A 9573-nucleotide genomic window follows, 5' to 3' on the forward strand; every position below is an offset into this window, starting at 1 on the left:
CTCTCCTCCTTTATAGTCCTCTCCACCAATCCCAACTCTGCTACCCACATGCCGAGCACGCTGCTCTCCTCCAATCAGGAGCAGGTCCTACAGTTTATTGGTTGAACTGGAGGCAGCTGTGTAGAAGCTGTTTGCTCCTCTCCCAGCGCCATATTGTGGGAGAGCAGATGCATAGAATAAGTCTTAATTCGAGTAACAGTCTAGTCTGAGTTGCTCCCCACAATTCCCCCTTTCTTTTTTATTTTTTGGCGTTGATACGTGCCTGTCTTTGCTGCCCCGCAGCACACACTCTGCTCTGCTTGCTGCAGTTGTCCACAGGTGCTTACAAACCCTACCAATGAGGCAAACCAAATCCAGGTCCTCTCTTCACCATGTTGTGAGGAGGTTTTTAGGCACTGATGCGTGCCTGTGTTCGGTGCCCTGCAGCGCATGCTCTGCTCTGCTAGAACTGCCTGCAGGTGCTTACAAGCCCTACCAATCAGGCAAACCGAATCCAAGCCTTCTCATTGCCGTATTGTGGGGAGACTTATTGGTATTGATAACGTGCCTGTCTTCGGTGACCTGCAGCGGGTAAGTTGCTAGCCGCTAGCAGGTGCTTATCATCTTACTAATCAGGCAGACCGAATCCAAGCTCTCTCATTGCCGTGTTGTGGGGAGGCCTTATTTTTCTCTATTTCTCTACCTCCAGGCATTCCTATTTCTCCTATTTTACTTCTATCTGCCAGCATTCCTATTTCTCTCATTTTACTTCTAAACTTCTGTTTCTCTTATCCCCGTGGCTTCCCGATGCCCGCCCCGAGGCTGCTTCTCGGTGACTCGCCCCGCGGTGGCTTCCCGGCCCTGGACGGCTTCCCGGCTTCGCGCACTCCGCATTCTCCATGGCCTTCATGCTAGCCCCGTGTTTCCTACTCCCACCCCTTGCGCTCTCCCCATTTGTGCCCTGCGCACTCTCTCTGCATGCAGTGGCTTCCGCGAATCACACAGCTTAGCTTACGTTTCCGCTTCTCAGTTTTCAGTCTAAGTTCCCCGGGCTAACCTGACGAAATGCAACCTATAGCTTACGTCTCCGCTCCCGGTTTGGCTTCCCGTCTTTTGCTCCCCAGGCTAATCTGACGGATTCCAACCTGGCTTACTTCTCCGCCTCTGGTTTTAGCTTTTCGCTTTTTGCTCCCCAGGCTGACTTGAAGAATTCCAACCTGGCTTATGTCTCCGCCTCGGCCTACCCCCACGGCTTCATCCTCCCTAACATATTTTTCTCTACCCGGTATGTTTCCTAACTTTTCTTCCAACAATATTCCCCTCTCATTTCTCCTGGCTTCTGCCCACAGTCCATATCCGAGTCTGAGTTTCTTCTAGGTTTCACTTTTGCTTTTAATCTCCTAGCTTTTCTCCCACAGTCCGTATCCGAGTCTATGCCTAGGCTTTCAATAGCTCCTTCCGGCACCTTTTCTCTCCAGCTTTTCCCTAGGCTCTTTGCTAGTCTCTCTCTCCGATATTTTCCCACTTTTTCCCACTTCTTCCCTCCTAGGTTCCCTATCCGAGTCATGGCACCATTATGTCGCTCCCCGTCTTCATGGAGGAACAACACAGGACCCTGCACTGTTCTTTTGTCTGCTCGGCCCTCCCCGGGTTTGCTGCTGGTTCTTCCCGGGTTGGCTACCGTCCCTTCCACCTCTGTGGAAGGGCGGTTCCCCCTGCCACTTTCCCCACTTCCGCGGGGGAGCGGCACACCCCCAGCCGGCTCTCTCGGGGGCTGCTCAGATGTTCCTCAGGTGTTCTTGGTGCATGTTGTCTCTCTCCTCCTTTATAGTCCTCTTCCCCCAATCCCAACTCTGCTACCCACATGCCGAGTATGCTGCTCTCCTCCAATCAGGAGCAGGATCAGCTCCTGCAGGTCATCACTCAAGTTGGCGAGAGGCAGCTGCATAGAAGTTGTTACTCCCTTCTCAGCGCCATATTGTGGGAGAGCAGATGCATAGAATAAGTCTTAATTCGAGTAACAGTCTAGTCTGAGTTGCTCCCCACATCTGTGGTCCCATTTATGAATCCAGTACCATCTGATTTTGATGTTGTGACATTTTTCTTCTCAACACGTAGATATGCGTGTGGATAAAAACTCTGAGTCTTGCGTACATTCTGGTGGGCCTTTATGTATCCTCTTCTATCTACTCTTGAACAGTTATCCATCTGCTCTGTGTAAGGCCCACCTGTCATTCCAGAGATGAGATTACTGAGGAACCAGATCAGCGAGGTCTTCATCATCAGGTTCACTGAATAGAGCTGGTGGCTCTCCTCCTTCATTTATACTTGTTCTCACTTGTCCTGGTGCAGTTGTCCTTGATCACAGGAAAACTAAGACTGATATAGTGGGAAACAAGTGGGGAATGTTACCTTGATTGAAATACAATACTAATCTCTTCTTTATAGTCATTATTTTTCCATTTACTGAGAAAAACTTTCCCTATTCAATGTCATGAAATTAATGTATGTTCTAAATGTCCATTGTAAGAATATTCCATTTAATGTTATACACTTTCTGGACTTCAAGGATTATAGGGTATGTATCTCATGAGTTACCTTAATATGTAAGGCTATACAGGGGATTTTCACTCTTAACATTTTATTTTTTAATTTCATTTTAATTGACAAATAATAATTGTGTATTTATGGAGTATGATGTGATGTTTTGACTCATAGGTGCATTATATAAAAATGCAGTCAAGATGATTACCACATCCCTCACTATCCAATTTACTAATTTTACATAAAATGTGTTTCTCTAAAAATGTATGCCTGCATGCATGTGTGTATGTATGAATGCATGTATGTATCTGAGAGACAGAGAAAGTTACAGAGGTTCTACTTCCTTCTTCACTCCCCAAATATACACAATGGCTGGGGCTGAAGCTGGATGAAGCTGTGATCCAGGAGCTCATTACAGGTGTCCGGCATACTCTAACCCAGGCACTTTGATATGAGATGCAGTTATCTCAACCAGGATCTTAACTACCATACCAAATGCCTTACCTTAAATATCAATCATTTTAGCAAATGAGAAATACATTGTGCATTATTTTCACATTTATTTTTCTTTATTTGAGAGCCAGGATTACAGAGAAAGGGACTGAGGGAGGGAGGGAAAGAGGGAGAATAGAAAGGAGGGAGGGAGGAGAGAGAGAATCTTCCATCCATTTGTTCCTCCCCAAATGGAAACAGCTGTGGCTGGGCCAGGCTGAAGCCTGAAGCCTGGAGCTTCTTCTGGGTCACCCACCTGTGTACAGGGCCCCAAACACTTGTGGCATCTTCCACTATTTTCCAAGGGCATTAGCAAAGATCTGGGTTGGAAGTGGAGTAGCTGGGACTTGAACTGGCACCCATATAGGATGTCAGTGTTTCCAGCAGAGGCTTAACCTGCCAGGCTACAAAACTGACTATGAAAATATATAATATATTACCAATGGTGGTCAACTTGCAGTGTAATAACTCATTAAAATGTTTTCTTTTATACTCAGTTGAACTTTGCATCCTTCAATAAACATCTTTCCTTTCCTCATCCCAACCTCATTCCCCTTGACAACCTGTGGTAGTCTCCATCCTTTTTTATTAATATCTCCAATGTGTATGTGACACATTTTTCAGGCTGCATGGGGGTATCTACACAGTTTTGCCATTTCATAGAATCATTGCAAGCAAGAACTTTACTTTGTGAATTTGTTTTCAGTAGCTCAAGAAGCCCAAATAGACTTGCTTCTCAGATCTTATCATCCCTGAGATTATAGTTGGGGATAAAATCACCTCAAGTATAAAAGTATTTAGACATTTATTTTTAAAAATATTTTATTTTTAACTTTTATTTAGTAAATATAAATTTCCAAAATATAGTTTATGGATTACAATGGCTTCCCCCCTCATAACTTCCCTCCCACTAGCAACCTTCCCATCTCCCACTCCATTCACATCAAGATTCATTTTCAATTATCTTTATATACAGAAAATCAATTTAGTATGTATTAAGTAAAGATTTCATCAGTTTCCACCCACAGAGAACATAAAGTGTAAAATATTGTTTGAGTACTAGTTATAACATTAATTCACATTGAACAACACATTAAGGACAGAGATCCTACATGAGGAGTAAGTGCACAGTGACTCCTATTGTTGACTTAACAAATTGACACTCTTGTTTATGGCGTCAGTAATCTCCCTAGGCTCTAGTCATGAGTTGCCAACGCTATGGAAGCTTTTTGAGTTCGCTGACTTTGATCTTATTTAGTCAAGGTCATAGTCAAAGTGGAAGTTCTTTCCTCCCTTCAGAGAAAGGTACATTATTAATCACATTGGAAGAGGACATGAAGATGGTGAGAAAGTTTGAGATGGGGTAAAAGAGGAAAGAAGGCTGCTCAAGCAGCAATGATTTACTAAAATCTACTAAGTCTGTTTATGTTTTCGGTAGCAGATGTTATTATCAAATATAACATATATTTTTGTATTTATTTATAAACTGTTTGTCTTCCTCACTCATAAACTAAAGTGAGAACTCCCTGAATGTACAGATATGTGCCTATTTTCTTCATTGCTGATTCTCTACCACCTACCATTCACAGAGTAGGAAAGCTGTCATATATGCCAAGCCATTGAATGAAAGTACTATATTAATCAGTAATGACAGCAGTTACTGTGTAGCAACCATGCACTAATCTTCACCCTCCAATGGCCGCCATGGCTGGTGCACTGCACTGATCCGAAGGCAGGAGCCCAGATGCTTCTCCTGGTCTCCCATGGAGTACAGGGCCCAAGCACTTGGGCCATCCTCCACTGCACTCCTGGGCCACAACAGAGAGCTAGCCTGGAAAAGGGGCAACCAGGACAGAATCTGGCTCCCTGACTGGGATTAGAACCCAGTGTGACGGCGCCATTAGGTGGAGGGTTAGCCTAGTGAGCCACGGCACTGGCCTAACAAGTACAAATTTTAAAATGTTGATATTTACCACAAAGATAGAAATACAACAAAACTAATTTTGAATTATTTCTCAAGAATCCCTTATAATATATTTTACATGTAAACTTTATATTAAGGTTTGTAAAACACTAAATTTTCCTTTTGTAACAACTATAAAAGATATGTTGTCTGAGGTTTGTGGTTACTCACATAGTATTCAAATTCTACTTTTATATGTTCATTTTTAAAATTTATATAAAGGGAAATAATTTCATATATTGTATACATACAGTTTTTTTTTTAATTTGAAAGAGTTACAGATGGCTGCATTGGCTGGAACTGCGCCTATCTGTAGCCAGGTGTCAGGAGATTCCTCTGGGTCTCCCATGTGGGTGCAGGGGCCCAAGGACTTGGGCTGTCTTCTACTGCTTTCCCAGGTCATAGCAGAGAGCTGGATTAGAAAAGGAGCAGCCAGTACTAGAACCGGCACCCATATGGGATGCCAATGCTTCAGGCCAGGGCTTTAACCTGCTGAGCCACAGTGCTAGCCCCTATGCATACACTTTTAAGAATGTAATGTGGCCAGTACCGCATCTCACTAGGTTAATCCTCTGCCTGTGATGCCGGCACCCCAGGTTCTAGTCCTGGTTGGGGCACCGGATTTTGTCCCGGTTGCTCCTCTTCCAGTCCAGCTCTCCACTGTGGCCCAGGGAGGCAATGGAGGATAGCCTAAGGCCTAAGTGCTTAGGACCTGTGCCCGCATGAGACTGGGAAGCTCCTTGCTTCTGATCAGCGCTGTTCACTGGCCGCAGCAGCCATTTGGGGGGTGAAGCAACAGAAAAGGAAGACCTTTCTCTGTCTCTCTTTCTCTGTCTAACTCTGCCTGTTGAAAAATAAATAAATAAAAAAAGCAGAACGTAATGTCACTCCCCATCTTCCTTTCCCTTCCCTCTATCCTTACTCACTGCCACTTTCCCTTGTGTTTCCTTTATTAGTTGTCTTTTGATTTTTATAATGACATACTTTCAATTTACTTTATAAACACAAGTTCAGCCCTCTACTAAGCAAACAAATTGAGAAGAAGTAGAGGTCGTTAGGTTGAGAAAGTACTAGCATCCTGGTCACCTCTATAGACAGTCTAAAGTCTAATGTTAACAGTGAAACAAAACCTAAGCTCAAAATTGGGACTTTCCACTGGATCACATACACATAAGCCAAAGCCTTATTGCCTCTTATCAAGTAATATCTTTTTTTAAAGATTTTTATTTATTTGACAGGTAGAGTTACAGACAGTGAGAGAGACAGAGAGAAAGGTCTTCCTTCCATTGGTTTGCTCCCCAAATGGCCACAATGGCAGGAATTACTCCAATCTGAAGCCAGGAGCCAGGTGCTTCCTCCCTGTCTCCCGTCTCTCCTCGGCCACAGCAGAGAGCTGGATGGGAAGAGGAGCAACCTGGGACTAGAACCTGGCACCCATATGGGATGCCAGCTTGACAGGCAGAGGATTAACCTAGTGCACCACCGCACTGGCCCCTCAAGTAATATCTTTATTTTGCATCCATATTCCACATGCCAAATGGAGTTCTCTGAATGTCTTCTGGTTTTGAGTTTTGTCTGATTCATGAATCTCTTAAATGCTTAAATAAATAAACTCTATTAAATTTATTTTCCTGAATAAGTTTATTTTCACAACAAGATATGAGAAATTTTATTTCTCATGACCACCCCAGCACTATTCTGCAGAAGGAAGCCCCTGCTCAACTCAGAGGATTTTACACAGAGTGTGTGTGGGGTAATATTCCATAGTGTATCTATACCACATTTTCTTTATCCATTCATCAGACAATAGGCATCTGGGTTGATTCATTATCGTTTTTTTTTATTTATTTTTTTTTTATTTTTTTTATTTTTTTTTTTTTTTTTTTGACAGGCAGAGTGGACAGTGAGAGAGAGAGAGACAGAGAGAAAGGTCTTCCTTTGCCGTTGGTTCACCCTCCAATGGCCGCCGCGGCCAGCGCGATGCGGCCGGCGCACCGCGCTGATCCGATGGCAGGAGCCAGGAGCCAGGTGCTTTTCCTGGTCTCCCATGGGGTGCAGGGCCCAAGCACCTGGGCCATCCTCCACTGCACTCCCGGGCCACAGCAGAGGGCTGGCCTGGAAGAGGGGCAACCGGGACAGAATCCGGCGCCCCGACCGGGACTAGAACCCGGTGTGCCGGCGCCGCTAGGCGGAGGATTAGCCTAGTGAGCCGGGGCGCCGGCCTCATTATCGTTTTTACACTCAGTTACTGTTTATAGCTTTTGTATATATTCTTACTACACTAGGGTCTTATTGATTTTTAATTCTTAAACTTCTTCCTGGGTGAAGTATTAACCCTTTTTACTGTAAAGTATTTTAAATATGTTGTCTCAAATACTAAAACTAGAAAAGACAAAAAAGGAGGATAAAAGAGGGTGAAAGAGAAGTGGAGGGATGGAGGAAGGGGTAGCATCTCATCTTAAAATTGTATCTACAAATTATATTGAATCTATTGAAAAAAACTATGAATAATTAAAATTAAAATTATTCAAAACACTTCAAAATTTAAAAAATGCTTTGAACTTGCTTTATAATCACAGGCTTTGTGGTTCACTAAATACTGAGTTCAGCCAGGAAAAAGTAGAAAGACTCTGATGGATATCTGGGCTGATTCAATATCTTAGCTATATTGAATTGAGCTGTGAGAGAAATGGCAGTGCAGATAATCCTGTCATATGAAGATTCCATTTCTTTAGGCATATTCTCAGGAATGGGAAGGCCATGTCATATGGTAAATATGTTTCAGATTTCTGAAAACCTCCATACTGCCTTCCATAAAGTTGTACTAGTTTACACTCCCCTAATAGTGTATTAGGGTAATTGTTTTATATATCTTCACCAGAAATTGTTTTTTTGGATGATATTCATTTTGATGTGAGGTGATACACTGTGGTTTTTATTTGCTTGCCTCATGTCTAGGCATCCTGAGCATCTTTTTTGTTGTTCATGTGATTGATGACAGTATTTCATTTTTTGAAAAATACCTCTTTGTTTTCACAAAAAAAGTGAAGATGCAACTGGCAGAATGAAAGAAAAGATTTTCAAACTACTCAATGATAAAGAATTAAAATCTAGGGGCTGATGCTGTGGCATAGTGGGTTAACACCCTGGCCTGAAGCACTGGCATCCCATATGGGCACCGGTTCTAGTACTGGCTGCTCCTCTCCTGATCCAGCTCTCTGCTAAGGCCTGGGAGAGCAATGGAGGATGGGCCAAGTCCTTGGGCCCCTGCACCCATGTGGGAGACCCTGGGGAAGTTCCTGGCTCCTGGCTTCAGATTGGTGCAGCTCTGGCTGTTGTGTCCATCTGGGGAGTGAACCATCAGATGGAAGACTTCTCTCTCTCTACCTCTCCTCTCTCTGTGTAATTCTGACTTTCAAATAAATAAATAAATCTTAAAAAAGAATTAATATCCAGAATTTATAAAGACCTAAGGAAATTCAATAAAACAAAATTAACAATCCAGTTAAGAAGTGGGCAAAGGCCATGAATAGCCCTGGCTCAATTTTTTTTTTGTATTTTTTATCTTTCTCCTTCATTTGTGTTGTGGTTAATTTATGCATTTATCAATTAAAACTATGTGTTCAAAAGAGATGTGAATTTATTGTTCTTAATAAAGAGATACAGCTGGTGAATATGTAAATGAAATGGGACATTGGAGCTTTATTTTTAATTTTAGATTTTTACTTTTATATGCACTTTTATTAATAAAAATAAAACATGTAAAGTATTTCATAGATACATTTCTTTTTTATGCATGAATTTTATTTATTTATTTATTGTTAAATTTTTTTTGTAGAAAATTGAAAGTTTCATTTATTGTTATATAAAATTTTTTGGAATATAATGCAGGTTTTTTCATAACATGCATTTTGATGAAGTCTTTGATGACTCCTATTTATTTAATTTCCCCCTAGGAATCATCTTCATCATTATCGTTGTAGGTCACGATCACTAAGAATGTGTTTTTTTTGTTTGTTTTTGTTTTTTTGTTTTTTTCTCTTTTTTTTTAACTTTTATTTAATGTATATAAATTTCCAAAGTACGATTTATGGATTACTATGGCTTCCCCCCCATACCGTCCCTCTCACCCACAACCCTCCCCTTTCCCACTCCCTCTCCCCTTCCATTCACATCAAGATTCATTTTCGATTATCTTAATATACAGAAGATCAGCTTAGTATACATTAAGTAAGGATTTCAACAGTTTGCTCCCACACAGAAACATAAAGTGAAAAATAATAGATGTTTTTTTTAAATGATGATGAAATCAGATCAGACCTATTGTGATGTTTAATCCCAGTGAGAGTCAAGTTGGGAATTGCTAATTTCTTCTTCTTTTTTTTTTTTTTTACAGAAGATCAGTTTAGTATGCATTAAGTAAAGATTTCAATCGTTTGCACCCCCATAGAAACACAAAGTGAAATATATTGTTTGAGTACTCGTTATAGCATTAAATCTCAATGCACAGCACATTAAGGACAGAGATCCTACATGAGGAGTAAGTGCACAGTGACTCCTGTTGTTGACTTTTAACTTTTATTTAGTAAATATAA

The sequence above is a fragment of the Oryctolagus cuniculus genome, chromosome Y (genome assembly GCF_051225735.1).
Source record: "Oryctolagus cuniculus isolate XC-2025 breed Fujian yellow rabbit chromosome Y, ASM5122573v1, whole genome shotgun sequence".
Lineage (NCBI taxonomy): Eukaryota > Metazoa > Chordata > Mammalia > Lagomorpha > Leporidae > Oryctolagus > Oryctolagus cuniculus.